The 21,242-nt window shown below is 41.7% G+C and overlaps 1 protein-coding gene across 14 annotated transcripts in view; it reads right to left on the reverse strand.

Moving 5' to 3' along the window:
- The window catches only part of PCDH15 (protocadherin related 15), a 678,468-nt gene that overhangs the window by 593,354 nt on the left and 63,872 nt on the right, over positions 1 to 21,242 (reverse strand). For 10 of the 14 annotated variants that reach the window (XM_081189558.1, XM_081189551.1, XM_081189566.1 and 7 more), the window contains exon 2: positions 16,222 to 16,446. The exons of the other annotated variants lie outside the window; for them this stretch is intronic. The gene's annotated coding sequence lies outside the window, so the exon portion shown is untranslated. The remainder of the gene's footprint in view (positions 1 to 16,221; positions 16,447 to 21,242) is intronic. 14 annotated transcript variants of the gene reach the window in all.

Consider the following 21,242-nt stretch of genomic DNA (forward strand, 5'->3'; position numbering starts at 1 on the left):
AACCCACTGACAAATAACCCTTCCTCTTGGTTCATGTGGGAACCAATGACACTGCAAGCAATAGCCTCCAGAAGATCAAAAGAGACTACGAGGCTCTCGGCAGGAAATTGAAGCAACTAAATGCACAAATTGTCATCTCGTCTGTCCTCCCAGTTGAACGACGTGGCCCAGGGAGAGAGGGGAAAATAGTGGAAGTGAACAGCTGGCTTCGCAAATGGTGTAAACAGGAACGGTTTGGATTCTTAGATCACGGACTGCAGTTTCTTGAAGATGGACTTCTGGCAAGTGATGGGCTGCACCTCACAACGGTTGGGAGGAATGTTTTTGCCAAAAATCTCAGAAATCTCATCAGGAGGGCTTTAAACTGACTAATGTGGGGGAGGGAGACAGTGCTCCTGAAGGTAGGAGTCTATCAATTAATGAAGATGATCATCCAAATGTCATAGACCAAATGGAGCAAACAGCACGCAGACCTAGTGGTGGGAGGAAAAAATCCTTAAATAAGAGACACGGGGGAATGATTAATGGACTTCAATGTCTGTACACTAATGCGCAAAGCATGGGAAATAAACAAGATGAGCTTGAGCTCTTGGTACAGCAAACTAAATATGACATAATAGGCATCACTGAAACCTGGTGGGATAAGTCCCACGATTGGAATGTAATAATGGGGGGATACAATCTATTTCAGAGAAACAGACCAGACAAGAAAGGAGGAGGAGTGGCGTTATATGTCAGGGATGTGTATACCTGTGAAGAGATCCAAGATTTAGAACCTCAAAGCCAATGTGAGAGCATTTGGGTCAAAATTAAGGGAGAGAAGAATAACAGAGACCTCATTGTGGGAGTTTACTATAGATCCCCAAGCCAAACGGAGGACATAGATGATGCCTTCCTGGAACAGATGGCCAAGCATGCAAAAGGAAGGGAGATAGTAGTAATGGGGGACTTCAATTACCCGGATATTTGTTGGACGTCAAACTCAGCCAAGAGCATAAGGTCAAACAGATTCCTCACTGGCCTTGCAGACAACTTCATTGTCCAGAAAGTGGGAGAAGCAACAAGAGGAACAGCCATTTTAGATCTGGTCCTAACCAATGTTGATGACCTGGTTAGTGGGGTAGAAGTGGAAGGATCATTAGGCGCGAGTGATCATGCTCTTCTGAAGTTTACTATACAGCGGAAAGGAGCAGCCAAGCATACTAGGACTCAATTTCTTGACTTTAAGAAAGCCGACTTCATAAAACTTAGGGAAGTGCTGGGTGAGATCCCATGGACAGCAATACTAAAAGGAAAGGGAGTTCATGATGGCTGGGAGTTTGTTAAGAGGGAGATAGTAAAAGCACAACGTCAGGCAATACCAATGAGACGGAAACATGGAAGGTGCCTAAAGAAGCCAGGGTGGCTATCTAAAGAACTTTTAACTGAGTTAAGATTAAAAAAGGATGTGTACAAAAAATGGAAAAGGGGGGAAACCACCAAAGAGGAATTCAAACAAATAGCCAGCACGTGTAGACACAAAGTCAGAAAAGCTAAAGCACAGAATGAACTCAGGCTTGCTAGAGAGGTTAAAAGCAACAAAAAAGGCTTTTATGGGTATGTTCGTAGCAAAAGGAAGAACAAAGAAACAGTGGGGTCACTCAGAGGAGAAGATGGTGAAATGCAAACAGGGGACACAGAAAGGGCTGAACTCCTCAATGCCTTCTTTGCCTCAGTCTTCTCCGATAAAGAAAACAATGCCCGACCTGAAGAATTTGGAGCAAATGATTCAGCAAAGGAAACACAGCCCAGAATAACTAAGGAGACAGTACAAGAATATTTGGCTAGTTTAGATGTATTCAAGTCTCCAGGGCCAGATGAACTGCATCCAAGAGTATTAAAAGAACTGGCAGATGTGATCTCAGAACCACTGGCAGTCATCTTCGAGAAATCCTGGAGAACAGGCGAAGTCCCGGCAGACTGGAGGAGGGCAAATGTTGTCCCTATTTTCAAAAAGGGGAAAAGAGAGGACCCAAATAATTACCGCCCAGTCAGTCTGACATCAATAGCAGGGAAGATTCTGGAGCAGATCATTAAGCAAACAGTCTGTGAGCACCTAGAAAGGAATGCTGTGATCACCAATAGTCAGCATGGATTTCTGAAAAATAAGTCATGTCAGACTAACCTGATCTCATTTTTTGACAGAATTACAAGCCTGGTAGATGAAGGGAACTCAGTGGATATAGCCTACCTTGATTTCAGTAAGGCATTTGACAAGGTGCCCCATGATATTCTTGTAAAGAAGCTGGTAAAATGCGGTCTTGACTCTGCTACCACTCAGTGGATTTGTAACTGGCTGACTGACCGAACCCAAAGGGTGCTCATCAATGGTTCCTCTTCATCCTGGAGAAGAGTGACTAGTGGGGTGCCACAGGGTTCTGTCTTGGGCCCGGTCTTATTTAACATCTTTATCAACGACTTGGATGATGGACTCAAGGGCATCCTGATCAAATTTGCAGATGACACCAAACTGGGAGGGGTGGCTAACACCCCAGAGGACAGGATCACACTTCAAAACGACCTTGACAGATTAGAGAACTGGGCAAAAACAAACAAAATGAATTTTAACAGGGAGAAATGTAAAGTATTGCACTTGGGCAAAAAAAATGAGAGGCACAAATACAAGATGGGTGACACCTGGCTTGAGAGCAGTACATGTGAAAAGGATCTAGGAGTCTTGGTTGACCACAAACTTGACATGAGCCAACAGTGTGACGCGGCAGCTAAAAAAGCCAATGCAATTCTGGGCTGCATCAATAGGAGTATAGCATCTAGATCAAGGGAAGTAATAGTGCCACTGTATTCTGCTCTGGTCAGACCACACCTGGAGTACTGTGTCCAGTTCTGGGCACCACAATTCAAGAAGGACACTGACAAACTGGAACGTGTCCAGAGGAGGGCAACCAAAATGGTCAAAGGCCTGGAAACGATGCCTTATGAGGAACGGCTAAGGGAGCTGGGCATGTTTAGCCTGGAGAAGAGGAGGTTAAGGGGTGATATGATAGCCATGTTCAAATATATAAAAGGATGTCACATAGAGGAGGGAGAAAGGTTGTTTTCTGCTGCTCCAGAGAAGCGGACACGGAGCAATGGATCCAAACTACAAGAAAGAAGATTCCACCTAAACATTAGGAAGAACTTCCTGACAGTAAGAGCTGTTCGACAGTGGAATTTGCTGCCAAGGAGTGTGGTGGAGTCTCCTACTTTGGAGGTCTTTAAGCAGAGGCTTGACAACCATATGTCAGGAGTGCTCTGATGGTGTTTCCTGCTTGGCAGGGGGTTGGACTCGATGGCCCTTGTGGTCTCTTCCAACTCTATGATTCTATGATTCTATGATTCTATGTATTATATATTATCCATATAGTGTTCAAAGCCACCTTGGGAAGTTTTGTCCTAAAAGGTGGATTATGAATGCATTTAACAAAAAAATTAAATTAAAAGTTATTCATTTGCTTATTTCTTAGTCAGTCCCGCATGCTGATACCTGTTAAATCTCTTCAGACAAAAATGTTAAAAGTAACGGAGGCACAATGCAGGCATCTTGTGTATAAAGTAACACCTGTGGGTTCCATAGAAGTAGAAGCGTGAGTCTCGCACTGAGACTTTTTTTAAAAAACACCCCCTTCACCCCCCCCAAACATCAGAATGTGGGCTGTGTAATCAAGCTAATGCTTGACTCATAACCTCATGTGACACCTATGTGAAAGAATGCATGCCATATTGACTCCCACCTCCCAACCCTCCATTATAATATTTCTGATTGAAAAGGAACCCTGGTTTTAATTCAGCAGTGTTTGCATGGCAAGGCCCCCAGACCAGCCCCTTGTTAAAATAAATTCACACGGACATAGAATATTTAGTTTAAGGTTACTGGTGAATTTTAGGCCACAACTTTATTGAATTACAGAAATGTGAGCGGTATTGGCTTAGGCATTGGCAAAGGACTATATTGGACTCCTGCCCCCTTTGCAGAAAGTCAGTAAGGGTAAACCACCCAAAGAGGAAGCCACATCGGGGGAACCCGGCTGTAGCTCTCCTCAGTGTCCCCAGAGGCCTGGCATGTCCCTAGCCCCTCAAGCAGACTTCAGACAGGATCCAGGCCCTGGATTCCTTTAACGGAATACCCTTGGTCAATGGAGGGACAGGCGAAGGCTGACCTCCCCTCCCCCACAAATCAATGAGCCAATGCCTAACTGCCAAACCTTACAAAGTTGTGACGATTGCTAAGAAGTAGGCAAAAACCAAGGGGCCCATGCCAATTTGCCAAACGGAAAAATTCCTACCTGGCCCCTGACCCAAGACAGGCGACCAACCAACATCCAAAGCAAGGCCAGAGAACACATAAAATTACAGGGCGGGCAGGTGGGTGTTCAGCGGCGCGAAGCAGGTGCACGGCCCATGTCGCACTGCTGCTTTTAAACCCCAGACAATCTCCCCGCTCAAAGTGATTGGCCAATAGGCCTGGGGTGATCATGATGCCACCCTGGCATGAAAGCGCTACTCTGCCCACACCAGGGTGGAGCGAGGAACAGGGCTGGGGGCCTGCCTGCAACCAGGACCATTCTAAAGATGATCCCACTTGTGCCACTGTACACATAATATAAAGCCATGGTTAACTGCTAAAAGGAAAGGGTTGTTGCTAGACTACAACCCCCTTCATCCCCAGTCATTGACCATGTTGGCTGGGGCTGATTGGAGTTGGGAGTTCAACAATACTTGGAGAGCAATCACTGCAGTAAGTAAAGAGAAAATAATTAGAAAGTGGGGCAAAGAAAGTATTTGCAAAACTGGTTATTTGTGCTTGTATTTACTGTTTGTTTTCACTGATTTTTATACTTACTCCTGTTTTTCTAGAAAAAGATGAGCCAGAACTGAGTTTCAGTGAGTTCCGACTGAAAAAAACCCCTGCTCCTGATGCTTTTACATTCCCCCATCTTTCCTTCTTTGATTACTGTGTTTCCTGTGAAGGAGGAAACCTACTTACAATCCGCATAACAGTGATTGTCACAAGAAAGAAAAAGTTATCACAACCGGCATACTGAACACCATCCTTATTTCTCAATGCTAGGAGAACCACATAATGTTTTCAATGCAAGGAAAAAAATTAATGCAGGAGCATTACTGTAACAATTAAAAATTACATTTGATGATTTATTCAATAGAGATTAATTTAGAGTGTTGTAAATTCACAAATTTATATGCAACGTGGCAATTAAATTCATTATTAAAATAATCACATAAAGATTTAAAATATTCCCTTTTGATTATGATAAATTTACTTGGACGAGATGAGATTGCCATCAGATTGACTCATTCATATGCTTACAATAAAAAGATATATTAAAAACGAGTGGGTGGGAGAGGAAAAAATCCACAGAAGCTAAAATGATGTCGTTCATGTGATATAAAAATCTCGTTCTTGTAGCACAAAGACAGCGAGCCAATGAGGTCTGAACTTTCTATGATATAAGCAAAGTCTTGTCAGCTGTGGTCTGGAGAACAAGAGATAATGTTGAGCTGTCTAAAAGAGAAGACCAGTTCTGAAGTTTCTGAAAGATGGATATTCTCTACTGGGCTGCACAATGTCATTTTGTCTAATTATGCCTGACATCTTGTCCCACATACAGTAAACTTCCATAGAAGAAAGGTACAACAGCTTACTTCTCAACAGAGAGAGGAAATAACAGAAGGCAAAGAAGCACTATTCAATTTCCAGCTAAACTAATTTTACCAATAAATAATATAAAATGATCATTGTGAGAAGACATAGTTATTCCTTTTCTTATGAGAATAGGATTTAAAATAAAATAAAAAATTCAAACCTTGTTTCCTATCCAAATATATATGCCCTATTTAGGACCAATTAAAAAAAGAGACAGATTGTGACACACTTCCAAGTAGCCCAGATCCCTCCATTAGGCAGGTGTTGGGGAACAAAGAAATAAATAATTCCCCAAATTCTTCTTGGATCTAATATTGTTTTGTAAGATTACTCTAGTTCTTTCTTGTGCTACTAGCGACATGTTGAATGGCAGGATATGACTCTCTAAACAAAAACAAAAATAACTACTTTTATTTCATAATTACTAGTTTGTGAGTGTTAATATGCCCATAGAAAATACAAGATATATATATTTTCCTATCCAATGAAGAATGACCTTAATAAGTCACATGATCTTATGACAGATAGGTAGCCGTGTTGGTCTGCCATAGTCAAAATAAAAAAAATCCTTCCTGTAGCACCTTAAAGACCAACTAAGTTAGTTCTTGGTATAAGCTTTCGTGTGCATGCACACTTCTTCAGATACACTGAAACAGAAGTTGCCAGATCCTTCTATATAGTGAGAAGGTGGGGAGGGGTATTACTCAGAAGGGTGGTGGGAATGGGAGATTGGAAGATAGCTGAGATGAGCCTGTTGACGACTCTTAACGACTGTAATAGGTCTTACAGGAAAAGGCAAGGGGTGAGAAGGTGAGAAATGGCTAGTCATGTGTAATGAGATAAGAATCCAATGTCTCTGTTCAGACCAGGTCTCTCCATTGTTTTAAGTTTGGCAATTCAACTCATTACCAAACTTAAAACAATGGAGAGACCTGGTCTGAACAGAGACATTGGATTCTTATCTCATTACACATGACTAGCCATTTCTCACCTTCTCACCCCTTGCCTTTTCCTGTAAGACCTATTACAGTCGTTAAGAGTCGTCAACAGGCTCATCTCAGCTATCTGCCAATCTCCCATTCCCACCACCCTTCTGAGTAATACCCCTCCCCACCTTCTCACTATATAGAAGGATCTGGCAACTTCTGTTTCAGTGTATCTGAAGAAGTGTGCATGCGCACGAAAGCTTATACCAAGAACTAACTTAGTTGGTCTTTAAGGTGCTACAGGAAGGAATTTTTTTATGATCTTATGAGACATCTGAAATATTCAGATAATCAAGGCAATTTAAGAAGAGAAATCTGTATGATTCAACTTTATTATATTTCTCCTGTTTTCATGTACACCACAGTTGTCACTTCTTAAATTTGTCACAACTTAAAAATAAGATTTGTCCAATGACAGTCTGCAAGGGAAGGCCCACATAATATTGAATGGTCAGCCAAGATAGTCCTGCCACTTACGTAAATGGCAAGTAATTCCTTTTAATCAACTATCAAAAGAGCTCTATCCAATAATACTAAAAACAAATCTATGTTTTAACAGGTTGAAGGCACAAAAATCCCAACAACTCATCGTTCTGTGCACTCCTGCATACCGGGGACCAATTTGTGTTGAGGAGCTACAACACAGAGGGAGACCCAATCTTCCCTTGAATCTTGCAATACCTCACTTGCTTTCATGAGGCCTTGCAAGATCAGAGGAAGAGGGGTGAAGCAAAAGCCATTTGAAAGCCTTTGCCATATGCCAAAATCAGACTTTCCCTCATCCAGCTTCCTCACCCCATGCCCCCTCAGTTTAGGCTTTAAGAGGCTTCTGGTTTTTAGGGCCAGAAAGAAATTTTACTCTCAATGACTTATTGGTCGTGGTTGTGAGGTTTTTGTCTTTCTCTCAGTGAAAAGCAGGCTAACTCCTCATCAAACATTCTGGGACGGGTTTTCTTTGAACAGGACACTGGAAGTTCAAAGTGGAAAACAGATCCATGCCACAGTGCCATGCCAACTCTGCCTACCTTGCCATTTTAACCCACACACGTCTTTTGGTCTTATGCCTCCCTGACCTTTGTATCTAGAGCAGCTTAATGTGAAATGGCGGCGACTTCCGGGTTAGCGCCATCGGTAATGGCGGAATTCCTCTGAATGAGAGGAATCTGCTCTGTGGAAATCGGGTCTGGCCGCAGGCGAAGGCGGGGACCCTTCAAAAATCACAGGCGGGTGAAGCCTGTGAACGTGGGATTCGGCAGGCACCTTTCACGCCTCCCCTACTCGCGGGGAAACCCGTTTTTGGGGATCCGGAGCGAAGTGGGGTGAGTGGCACGGTGATTTGAATCGACTGCTACTTCCACGGAGCGAAGCCGCACAGCCGTTGCCGGAGAGCGCTGACTTTTTCCTGTGGACAATTGGATTTAAAAGTAACTACCTGTGAGTATAGTGAAGAATTGGAATTTTAAAAGTTGAATTTGGCAACGAAATGGGGGAGGCTCAAAACAGGAAGTCCGCCTTCCTCTTTTGTAAATAGACGGGAAGCAAATAAGCTCAAGCTAAAGCCTTGGAAAGTTTATCGTAAAGGTCTAAATTCTCAGCATTAAAAATAGCGAACCCCCCCCCCCCTTGGAAGCAGGAGAAGAGGGGGGGGAGTTTTGGACTATTTGCCTGCAAAAAGAGAGGGAAGGAAGCTAAAGCTCTACCGCTCAGAACCTGAAAACGGGCTGCCATTAAAATTGCTGTACTTTGGAGCGATCTGGTTGGCTTGGCAAATGAAAAAAAGACAAAAACTTAATACCATTACGAATTTGGAAGTGGAAGGAAAGAATATACAGAATCCAGTGGAAATTAGAAAGTGCTTCCAGAGGTATTTTAAACAACTATATACACAGGAGACGCAGAAAGAAATGGACATTGATCGATTTTTGAAAATAAATGGACTACACAAAATCTCTCAGGAAAAACAGCTAATGTTGAATTACAAAATAATGGATCAGGAGGTGGAAGGGGCCATTCAGAACATGCAACTAGGTAAATCCCCAGGACCGGATGGATTGACTTCAAGATACTACAGATCTCTGAAAGAATGGTTAATACAACCTTTAAAGGAAGTCTGTAATGAAATACTGGAAGGGAAAAGGGCACCAGAGTCGTGGAAGGAATCTTATATTACACTTATACCGAAAACAGAGACTGAAAAGATACAGCTCAAGAACTACCGCCCCATATCACTGCTTAATGTGGATTATAAAATTTTTGCAGATATTTTGGCCAAAAGGTTAAAAAAGGTGTTAGCAGAAGAAATTCATAAAGATCAAGCAGGTTTTCTCCCGGGCAGACATTTGTCTGACAATACGAGGAACATAATTAATATCTTAGAAAAACTACAAGTGAAGATTAATACTAAAGCAGTTTTGATATTTGTGGACGTGGAGAAAGCCTTTGACAATATTTCTTGGAGTTTTATGAAGAAGAATTTACAGGGGATGGGGGTTGGTCAAGGTTTTGAAAATAGTATAGGTGCAATTTGTTCAGAACAAAAGGCTAAATCTACAGGTCATCTTTATTTATTGCATTAGCCGTGTGGCCATAGCATAATTTACATTGAGATAACAACATAAAATAGGGGTGGGGAGGTAAAGGTAGATATCGTCCTGGGCGATTACTTTAACAAACAAACAAAAAAAACCCAAAAAAACGTTGAGGCTGGAGGAGGACTGTTAAAGGGTCCTTCAGCTCCTCAGATATGTCCTAGTTTGATTGTCCTTGTACAATAAGGCTACTTGGGACTTCGTTCGGTTGTGCGGCGTATCGACTGCAGCTGTGGTGTTAAAGAAGACGTTGGTGCCGCTTTCCTCTTCATCAGACTAAGCAGGAAGTTTGCTGTCATCTCGGTAATCCAACAATCAGAATCCTGCAGAAAGAGGGACACTATCCAAGGCTGGATTGGGAGATGAAGCTTATTCACTAGGGGGGTTAAAAACCGAGATCTTTCATCTGTCCAGTTGGGACAGAAGAGCATTACATGGTCCATAGTCTCCAGGGCCGTGTCATTACAAGAGCATGTTCTATTTGCAATGGGAACTCTGGAATAACGACCCGACAGAACTGCTGTAGGAAAACAGTTGAGACGGGCACAGGTAAAGGCCCTACGCTTAGCCTCCGAAGAAATTGTGAAGCAGTATAGAGGGATCCCTTCAGGGGGTGGAATAGCTAGGGCTAGGCCTGAACACGGTCCTCTTGCATAGGAAGCTGTGTTAGAAAAATCAAGTTGCTGTAGTTTCTTTTTAATTAGAGGTAGGGCCGCTGGGCTGATACACTCTAAGTTAAGGACAGTTTTACAGTTCAAATTGAGAAGAGAGCGGAATTTGAGGTTAATTGTAGTTTTCCAAGGAGAATTATGAATATCTCTTAGGATCAGATTGGAAAAACCACCTCTAATTCGAGCATCCGATGTTAGTAGGTGGAAGCTGTAGGAAATGGCTCGGCTCCATGCTCATTTAACAATTGAGGACTGGGCGAACTCGAGTCGTAGGGCTGCACCTGAGACACATCTCGGGACGCCGGAAAGAGATCTCAGAAACATATGAAGTGGGCGATCCAAGTTACCTGATATTGCTGTACTCCATACTTCGCATCCATATAATAATTTTGGGACAACTTTGGCATTAAATATTTGAATTGCTGCTGGAAGGTGTTTGCCGCCCTTCTGGTGGTAAAATCGGACAATGGCGTTAGAGGTCGTGGTTGCAGCAAGAAAAGCAGATTGTAGATGGGTGGTCCAGGAGAGATTATAAGTGAATATTACGCCTAGATATTTAAAGGCTTTTACCTTTTCTAAGTAGCCACCTGTGATCTTAAGTGGCTCCAATTTGAGTTTGCGGGAACGAGTGAAGTGGAGGACTTTCGATTTTTTATAATTAATATTAAGAGCTTCCGCCTTACAATAGGCGATAAATGCGTTAACTGCGTTTGCTAGATCCGCAGCTGTTCTGGATAAGATGACAGCATCATCAGCATAGAAAAGGGAAACAACGGGGTGGCCTGCTAAGTGAGGAGGGTACTTCGATGCTAGCTTCAAAGTGGAAATTGCATCGTGAAGATAGAGATTAAACAGTAAAGGGGCCAAGAGACAACCTTGTCGGACGCCCTTGGCCGTTGGAAATGGAGTAGTGAGGGAGCCGTTTGGACCACTTCGGACGCGAGCTGTGGTGTTTGAATAAAGGGAAATAATTAGGGAGAGGAGGTGCGAATCAATTCCCAGATGGGCAAGTTTGGACCATAATCTCTGCCTAGGAATGGAATCAAAGGCGGCCTCCAGGTCCATGAAAGCGGCAAATAGGTGGCCTTGCCTTGGAGCAGTGTATTTACTGGCAAGGTGATAGAGAGTTAGACAGTGGTCCATGGTTGACGCTGACTTTCGGAAACCAATCTGTTCCAGCGGTAAAATGTTCCTCTCCTGGACCCATGAGAGAAGTTCCTCCAATAAAACAGCGGCAAATATTTTCCCCGGGATGGATAATAAACTGATGGGGCGATAGTTCCTAGGGATGTTTGGCTGGCCGCCTTTGAAGATCGGAACTATTATAGCTTCTCTCCAGGAGTCGGGGATGTCTAGGGCGGAGGAGATAGCGGTGAATACAGGAGTCAGGTGTTCGCTCCACCAAAGAGGATCAGTCAGGAAAAGGTCTAACGGGACCATGTCTGGGCCGGGGGCCTTATTCCTTCGCATTGACATTATGATGTTGAAAATGCGAGTTGAGGTAAAGGCTAAATTAATTGTGAATAATGTAGTGACGGAAGAATTTAAGATTGAGAAAGGAACACGACAAGGTTGCCCAATCTCTCCATTGCTTTTTATATCGGTCCTGGAGGTTTTGTTAAATATGATTAGAAGGGACCAATTGGTTAAAGGTATACAAGTGGGAGCTAAACAGTACAAACCGAAAGCATTTGCTGATGATTTGGTATTGACTTTACAGGAGCCAGAATCTAGCACTAAAAGAGTACTGGAATTGATTCAAGAATTTGGTCAGGTAGCAGGCTTTAAGTTGAACAAGATGAAAACTAAGGTTTTAGAGAAAAATCTAACTGATTGAGAGAGATAAGTTTCAGAAGGAGACAGGATTAACACTGGTTAAGAAAGTGAAATATTTAGGGGTTAACATGACTGCTAAGAATGTGCATTTATTTAAGGATAACTATGAAAAATGTTGGACTGAAGTGAAAAAGGACTTAGAAATATGGTCAAACTTGAAGTTATCACTGTTAGGCCAAATTGCTGTGATAAAAATGAACGTATTGCCAAGGATGCTGTTTCTGTTTCAAACATTGCAAATTTTGGACAAAATGGACTGTTTGAAGAAGTGGCAGAGAGACATGTCTAGATTTGTCTGGCAGGGCAAGAAGCCTCGAATAAAATTTATGATATTAACTGATGCTAAAGAAAGAGGTGGATTTGCCCTGCCAGACCTTAAACTTTATTATGAATCAGCCGCCTTTTGTTGGCTGAGAGAATGGCTGCTTCTTGAAAACACTGATGTGTTGGATTTGGAAGGTTTCAACAATGTATTTGGTTGGCATGCATATCTGTGGTATGATAAGGTTAAAGCACACAAAGCTTTTAAAAACCATATTGTCAGAAAAGCAATGTTTAATGTCTGGATAAGATATAAGGATTTGCTAGAAAATAAAACCCCAAGATGGCTGTCACCAATGGAAGCAAAGGCTCAGAAAAAACTCAATATGGAGGCCAAATGGCCGAAGTATTGGGAAATTCTGGAACAAGAGGGAGACAGATTAAAACTGTAGAGTTTTGAAAAATTAAAAAACAGAGTGCGAGACTGGCTCCATTATTATCAAATAATGGAGGCATATAATTTGGACAAAAAACTAGGCTTCCAGGTGGAAAAATCAAAACTAGAAACAGAATTGTTAGACCCCAAAGTTAAGAATCTGTCAAGAATGTATAACTTGCTGTTGAAATGGAATACTCAAGATGAAACGGTGAAATCTGCTATGATTAAATGGGCACAAGATGTTGGACATAACATTATGATGGCTGACTGGGAACAGTTATGGACCACAGTTATGAGGTTTACGGCATGTAATGCCTTAAAAGAGAATCTAATGAAAATGATCTACAGGTGGTACATAACACCAGTCAAGCTTGCAAAAATCAATCATTTGCCCAATAATAAATGCTGGAAATGTAATGAGACTGAAGGTACATTCTTTCACCTTTGGTGGACATGCCCAAGGATTAAGAATTTCTGGGAGATGATTTATAATGAAATGAAAAAGGTATTTAAATATACCTTCCTGAAGAAACCAGAGGCCTTTCTCCTGGGCATGGTCGGCCAATTGGTGCCAAAGAAGGATAGAACTTTCTTTATGTATGCTACAACAGCAGCAAGAATACTTATCGCAAAGCATTGGAAGACACAAGATCTACCCACCCGGGAAGAATGGCAAATGAAGCTGATGGACTACATGGAATTGGCGGAAATGACTGGCAGAATCTGAGACCAGGGAGAAGAGTCGGTGGAAGAAGATTGGAAAAAAATTAAAGTATATCTACAGAAATATTGCAAAATTAATGAATCTTAGAAGGATGCTGGAATGAAGTTATATGGCTTTAGCAGAAATGTTATAAAGAATTAAGTAAAAATAGATTGTTAATGGGCCAAAGTGGAAAATTTAAGGTTAGATTGTGTTAAGATAGATTATAGAACAAAAATTGAGAGAGATGGAAAGGATTTGCTGAAATAGCTAATTGAACTAGAATACAAAAAAGGGAGGTGTGAGGAGGTCGATGAAACAAGTACTGTATTTTTCGCCCTATAAGACGCACCGTCCCATAAGGCACACCTAGTTTTTTGGGGGGGGAAATAAAGGGGAAAAATATTTCCCTCCCAGGCGCGGGGCTGGGGCGGGGGAGGCGCGAGCTTCCCCCGACCCCAGCCCCCAAACAGGCAGCTCTCTGCAAGCCGTGGGAGCCCAGCGCTGGCTCCCGCTGCTTGCGGAGAGGTCCGCGAAGCCTGGACGCGCTGATCTCAGCGCGCGCAGGCTTCGGCATGCAGGCAACTCTCTACAAACAGCGGGAGCGCTCCCGCTGCTTGCGGAGAGGTCCGTGAAGCCTGGACACGCTGATCTCAGCGCGCGCAGGCTTCGGCATGCAGGCAACTCTCCGCAAGCAGCGGGAGCGCTCCCCTCTCGCTCTCCAGGCTTCAGCGAAAGCCTGCATTCGCCCCATAGGACGCACACACATTTCCCCTTCATTTTTGGAGGGGGAAAAGTGCGTCCTATAGGGCGAAAAATACGGTAAATGAAAGATAAAGATATGGAAACAATGGATGTGTTTTTAAATGTTTTTGTTTTTCTTGTTGTTTTGCTGTATTGTTTTCTTTTTTTGTTTTATCTTCTTCTTTCTTCTCTGATGTATTGTAAGGTATTGTTTTGTTTTGTTTAACTTTTCATTGTTTCTTTTTTCTTTTTTCTGTAATCTTTAAACCTCTAATAAATATTATTTTTTTTAAAAAAATAGAGCAGCTTAATGTGCCTACTCTACCAATACCCAAAGGAATTGCCATATACGTAAGAATGGCAATCCTGTAATTAATTGTTCATGTCTATCTGATTTGAAGATGTCATGTAGGATCATGAATGCAGTTGCCTACCTAGACTCCAAATGAAACCAACATTCATTTGAAAACACTAAAGTAAAAGTAGCATCTAAAGATGAGAAACATCCCCTTGGACTCATTTCAGAGAGGTGACTCATTCCTTATTATTATTATTATTATTATTATTATTATTATTATTATTATTCATCCTTAATTTTAAAACATGCCACAAACCCATCAATTCACGACACTAAGGGCAGTGATAAGCTTCTTGTCTGCATACTAGTGATTAGAACTAACTGGGCTTCATGCTTTCAGCTCTATTGTTCACAGATCCGTGGGCTAATATAGCAGAGTCATGCCTGTGTTGAATTCTACCATAAGCATACTTAAGTTTTCTCAACAGTCTGTAGCTGAATAATACTAATCAAATTCATGATCAAACTACTCATTGTAAACAGCTTCATAATTTTATATTTAAATACCAAGGGCAAGGGGAGCACTGAAAAAGTGCTGCCATACCATTGTCATTAAAGTCAACATTCAGTTTGCTATGATTTTATTAAAGCATACAAGCACATTTAAGAAGCGCTTTGCCCATTCTCTAATCTCCTCATGCTTCTTTTCTATGACAGAGAGAAGACGCAATTGCAAAGACTAACTAGAATAAGAAATATATTCAAAACTGGCTTTCTTAAAATTAATTTTATCAATTTATTCTGTGACAAGAAATTGCCAATCTGAATTCTTTTTATGGTCTCCATTACATATTAGCTCTTGCCAAAGAAGGTGAAAAAGCAGACAGGTCAGAATGTACATGAGGTCAGAACGAAAAGGAAAATTCATGTCAATATGGCAATCTGCTGTGTTAAAAATAATTGCACTAAGTTTTATGGTAGCATTAAAAGTTCAATACTAGGTACAACTGAGAAAACCAAGGGGACAATTACTTAATTTAATTCTTTTACCAAATTAAAATTCATATATCTACATCAAACTGTCTCAGATTTTGGAAAGCTTCTATAGTTCATATTTAATCCACAGGAAGCTATGATTCAGCTATACAGCTGCGAATAAAATGTTTTAAATGTGTTTTAAGTGCAATATACAATGTGACACTAGATGGAGATGGTGAACCTTATGGAAAATTCAATGAATTTTTAAAAACGCTTTTTAAAAAAAGCACTTTCAGAACAGTTTTTATATGTGTATAATTCCACCTGAGTTTGCTCTCTGCAATTAAACACATTACATTAATACACATATAGTGTTTTGAAGAGCAAGAAAGTGTTGTGTGGATGAGAAGTGAGGAAGAAAGGTAATAATTCCTTTTGGTAGAGATCCTGTGCTGGACCACTCATTTCTCTCCAATCTGTGCTTTTGATATGCTCCACTCTTTTTACTATAATTCTTAAAGCTAGAAGCTAGTAAACAATGTTCATACCTCAGTTATTTATTCTTCAGATTCTGCATATTTATCCTGCTTTCCTGGAAGTACTCCACACAGCAATACACCTCAAAGCTCATTATTTCCATGTCATCATTGTACAAGCACTGGAAACATATTTGAGATGGATGTTCCTCATCATTAGGTGCCTGTCTGAGGTGGGGAACCTCAGGACTCCCTATCCAGCTCTTCGGACTGCCTCCAGATGACAAACCACTGACTGGCCCTGCTCCACTCCCTCCCAGAATGCTTTTGCATTTCGCTTTGCTCAAGGAGCTGTGACCAAGCCTCTTGCATACCAGTCTGACTTCTGCATGGCTGGAATGTAGCCTTTTGTACAGCGGTAATAGTCACATGACTTCTCTGCCTAATTTTGCATCAAGTAGAAACCCCCAGATATACTTCATACATATAAAACTGCAATTAATCAATGCTTAAAAGGCAACTAAAAATCCAAAAACTCACATTTTACTATTAGGTGGTGACAGCTATATTTCCTTCTTTGTACAAGAGTTTCCTATGAGGAAAATACGTTGTATCCTGGGTTGCTAATTCTTTATTTTATCACCTTCGTATATGTGAACTACTAAAAAGACTTCTGCTTGCTTCTTAGAGCCCCGTCTTCATAGCATATCTCCTGTCACTTGACAGCAGCAAACACATTTAGAACAAACCAACAAAGGATAGTGCCTGTGAAAAGAAGAATCCATTTCAGCCAAAAAGCAACAGGATAAAGGAAAGCTCAATGCATAAGATGAGATTGCTCTACTAATGCAAGATGAGATTGCTCTACTAATGCAAGATTTTAAGCAGCGTATCAGCTGGTGATTGCTTCAAGTCAGGAAGACGCCTAATTTGGGCAAGTACTATAACCATAGTTGTCTTGCAATATTCTTTACATGGGGCTGGGGAGTGGAGTGGTTCAGGCTAGTTTCTCTCACACAAAGAAAAGAATAGGTACCTGCACATTTTGCCTCCTATTTCAGATTCTACAATTGCAGCAGACTAATTCCCACCCCCACCTCTCAAAGTTGGGAATCGGGAGGTTTTGGTTCATTTAGGAGATACACCTCCAATAGATATCCACAGTCTTCCTTTGCACATCACACAATTTTCATACATCACTCAGATGTGGTAATTACACCACGCTATAAAATACTGGAAAGTCTTCTGTCTCTCTCTCTCTGTGTCCAAAAATTGGAATCTTAAACAAGACAGCTGCAAGAATTTTCTGACTCCATCCAGATACAACTAAGTCCTGTACTACTTTGTGGCTATATTTATTTATTTATTTATTTATTTTATTTGTATGCATTGCATTTGCTCTTTTTTGGGTGGGGAGGGGTGTAATGGCCAGTTAAACTAAACAATATACTGACACCATCCACAGAAGCATCCAATTTTGGTACTACGTAGTACTAGTATTCTCCAGGGTCTATTACATCCCTAAATGCATGTAATTCTTCATTTTTTAAAATAAAAAAATGCCATTCTTGTGAAGAACTTTCCCAGGCTTTCTGTTAACAAGTACATGTGTATAAAACAGTGTAATCAGAACATTTGCATTATCTAGGATGGTCCACATAGTTAAGTGTTGGGAAAGCTGTATTGCAAATGTGAGATAAGTGGAAACAAAATGGATTGTGATTACACACATCCTTCAGTGGTCTTACAGATATAGCAGTGGCAAAAAAGAAAGTCTAAAGCTATTTTAAAAATGCTTTTTAAAACTATAAAAATGTTTTTAAAACTAATTCCTAGCTACATCTTCCAAGTACTCTGGCACCATTCCATAAATATGACCAAGAAAGGCAAAGGTGAACAAGAATAACTATTACAGTTACATCATAGTGTAAAAGAAAGAAAGAACGAGGCTATACAAGGAAGAAAGTAGTATCTATTAAATAAATGAAAAAAAGTAATCATTGAGTTTATCTCCTAACACAGATGAGTTGCTGGACTGCCTTTTCCATGTGGTCCTCTAACAAGAAAACAAACCAAAAAAGTGAGGGCAACAAGATGCAAAGAAGAATTTCTCAAAATCACTGCTGCTCTCAAATTATGAGACAAAACAGATGTTTGAAACCTTCCACATTTGCAGAGAAATATTTAAAATTGTGTAAACTGTTGGGGGGGGGAGTGACCAACAAGGTTAAAGAACTATATTGAAAACTTCTCCCAGAGTTCAGAACATGGAACTTTATAAGTGCAACGCTATCCTTGAAAGCTCCTCCCAGTGCCCATGACATCTCTAAGTCTCCTACCACTTTACACATATTTACTGTCACCATTGCCATCTGGTACTTTTCAGTGCTGCCGTTGTGCAGAAACATGGATCCAAGGCACACATTCTCATAATTTTTCAGGGAGACTCCCCTGAAAACTACAGGGCAGTTATGCCCATAGATATGTTATGTGATATGTTGGTTGATTTTTATGGCCATCCTGTTTTAAAACTATGGGGGGGGGGGAATCATGAAGGCCCATAGATCTTGGATCCATGTCTTAGATCCATGCTTTTCTGATGTTTATAAGCTTTACTTTGACTGTGGTTTTTATTCAGGTGTTTCCAACTTTATACCAACACCTCCAAGGAAAAGCAAAGGATGTGCAACTTACACATGTGTAGACAGCCATAATAAAAATAGAAATAATGATGATGATGATTATGTTTCTTATAGAGTATACTCTGAGTGTGCACAGCCAGACATACTGAATTGCTTGGATGTCATACAGGACAGCACAGTCCTAAAACATGATTAAAGAAATAAGTATAGTGCCTATGTAAACAAATTTAAGATTAACCAATAAGCAACCCCACTAATAGCTGGCACACCCAGTACATTTCAAGTACGGTATATCTACAATGTGCTTGTACATTAGAACTCCACTCTTAAGATATAATAATAATTTTAAAAAAAACTAGCTAGAAAAACTCAGCACCAGGAATTATTAGTGCTGTCGAAAGATGTGTCCCTCCAATTATGGTCTAAAATTGATCAGAAGAACATATAAGCTGAACATCAAAATGTTTCTAAGTGAATCCAATTACCTGAGAAGTGAAAAGTCATCCCAAAGAAGCAGTAGGTTCAGCTATTGAACCATTTCTACTTAAAGAATGTACGACAGATAGCAGTGCTATTCTGGCAGAGCAAAGGCAGGTTGATAAACCTCTTGACAGAAGCATTGTTGTTAGGATGAATAAGGAAGGTAACCTGATAGCTGTTTTATAAAGCGTGTTCTCCCTAGCAGAGAGCACGTGTTGCGGTTGGGAACAGGCCACCCTCCAGTGACTAGGCAAATTTAGTTGAATCCCGGCCATTTAAATGGTTAAACTGGGTTGCTGGGGTGTTTTGATTGTTGCCAATTCGGAGGAGGGGTCAGAGTCTATATATACAGGGGCCAGACGTTGGCACGGCCTCTTGGCCGTTTTGCATCGGATCACATGGAGCACTGGGACAATCTTCTCATTGTCTGGTTACATTTCTTTATTTCTTTATTTCCCCTTTCTTTTAATCCTCTCTAGTCCCTTAAATAATTTAATTCCCCCCTTTTCCTGTTCAATTTCCCACCCCACCCTGCCCTGTAGGAAGATTCTCCCTGTATCTGTGGCTTGCCTTTCCCAATAGTGAGAGAGCCCCCGTTAGGGGCTTTCTTTCGCAAAAAGGTTTCCCCCATTTCTCTTGTTGAAATTGTGGGGCTAGTCAGGGCTGTTCCCAGCTTAGCTGGTATCACTTTCGTTTATAGTATCCCCGAAGGTTGGCTTTATGGCTCCCTGTGCCTCCAAGGACTATGAGCACTCTGTATATGCTCTTGAACTATGCTGTTTCTGAACAAGTTTATTTTCTTTAAGTTTGTTTTGCCCTGATAGAGGCGACTGCCATTTTGAGATGAGCCATTGTGGCTTAGTGGCTAAAGTGCAGGACTAGGACCTGGGAGTTCATATCCCCCTCTTAGCCATTGTTAAAACAAAACAAAACAAACTGCTCCTTATGGGCTATTCTGTTGCTGGGCAGTTCGGCCCATTTGTGATAAAAGAACTTTGGGTTTCTTGAAGGGGTGCTTCCCTCTAAAAGGGCAAGCAGGGGTACCTGGACAAGCTGTGGGCTACCTCAACTCTGCTATTTCACTGGAAACATTTATGCCTGACCTAGCAGGTGATCCTAGGGCTTTGCCCTAGAATTCGATGGCCTGGAAGCGTTTCCGGCCTGAATAGTGTCCCCATGTGGTCCATGAAGCATTGGTTTCACTGGGTCAGCGCATAGTGCCGGTAATGCCTAGGTTGCAGGATTGGTCCCTGTATGGGACAGCTGCATGCTCCCCCATGCTCTACCTGGACACTTAAGTCCTTTTGGTGGTTACCTCACTGCGAGGGATGTAATGGGCGCCATGTTTGCAATATGCAACTGGGAGAAAGCACCTTTGCGTGCCCGCATTGCAGTTTGCTCTGTGCGTTGCAGAGCACGGCGCTGCACGGGCTGCAATTGCATTGCATTGCTAGGAGATTTGCAGTTGCATTGCACGGAGGGTGTGTAGTTGCATTGCACGGAGTGTGTTGTTGCATTGCACGGAGTGTGTAGTTGCATTGCACGGAGTTTGTTGTTGCATTGAACAGAGGGTGTGCAGTGCACGGAGTGTGTAGTTGCATTGCATGGAGTGTAGTTGCATTGCATGAAGGGTGTGTGCATTGCAGGGAGTGTGTAGTTGCATTGCATGGAGTGCGTGTGCATTGCAGGGAGTGTGTAGTTGCATTGCATGGAGTGCGTGTGCATTGCATGGAGGGTGTAGTTGTATTGCACAGAGTGTTTTTTGTTTTGCTTTGGTTTTTGCATTGCACGGAGTGTGTGTGCATTGCACGGAGTATGTAGTTGCATTGAACAGAGGGTGCAGTGCACAGAGTGTGTAGTTGCATTGCATGGAGTGTAGTTGCATTGCATGAAAGGTGTGTGCATTGCAGAGAGTGTGTTTTGCATTGCACGGAGTGTGTAGTTGCATTGCACAGAGGTGTTGTGTGTGCATTGTACGGAGTGTGTAGTTGCATTGCACAGAGCGTGCTTTTTGCATTGCACGGAGTGTGTAGTTGCATTGCATGGAGAGTGTGTGCACTGCACGGAGTGTGTGTTGTTGTTTTTTTGTTTTTGTTTTTTTTTTTGCATTGCACAGAGTGTGTGTCTGAAAAGGAAGCTGGCTTGGCGACAGCTTGGTTGGGACTTCTTTAGGGGTTCTGGCCAGCGTCGGCCCTGTAAATTTACATATCATGATGGCTGCACAAGATGCCCCCTGCCCAAGCGGGGGCTGGAAGCTGGCAAGCAATAGCTCAATACCTTTTGCCCATATTCCCATTTTATTTAGGGATCCAGTTGGATATCGTTGCTAAAACATACCACTTGGCTATGGAGAAGCTGTCTGCCTTGAAGGAAGTTATTTTGTAATACTTCCTCTGTAGCAAGTGATGCTTCACCAGATCCGATCTTGCTGGGTCACTT

Source organism: Podarcis bocagei, assembly GCF_964188305.1.
Source record: "Podarcis bocagei genome assembly, chromosome: 4".
Lineage (NCBI taxonomy): Eukaryota > Metazoa > Chordata > Lepidosauria > Squamata > Lacertidae > Podarcis > Podarcis bocagei.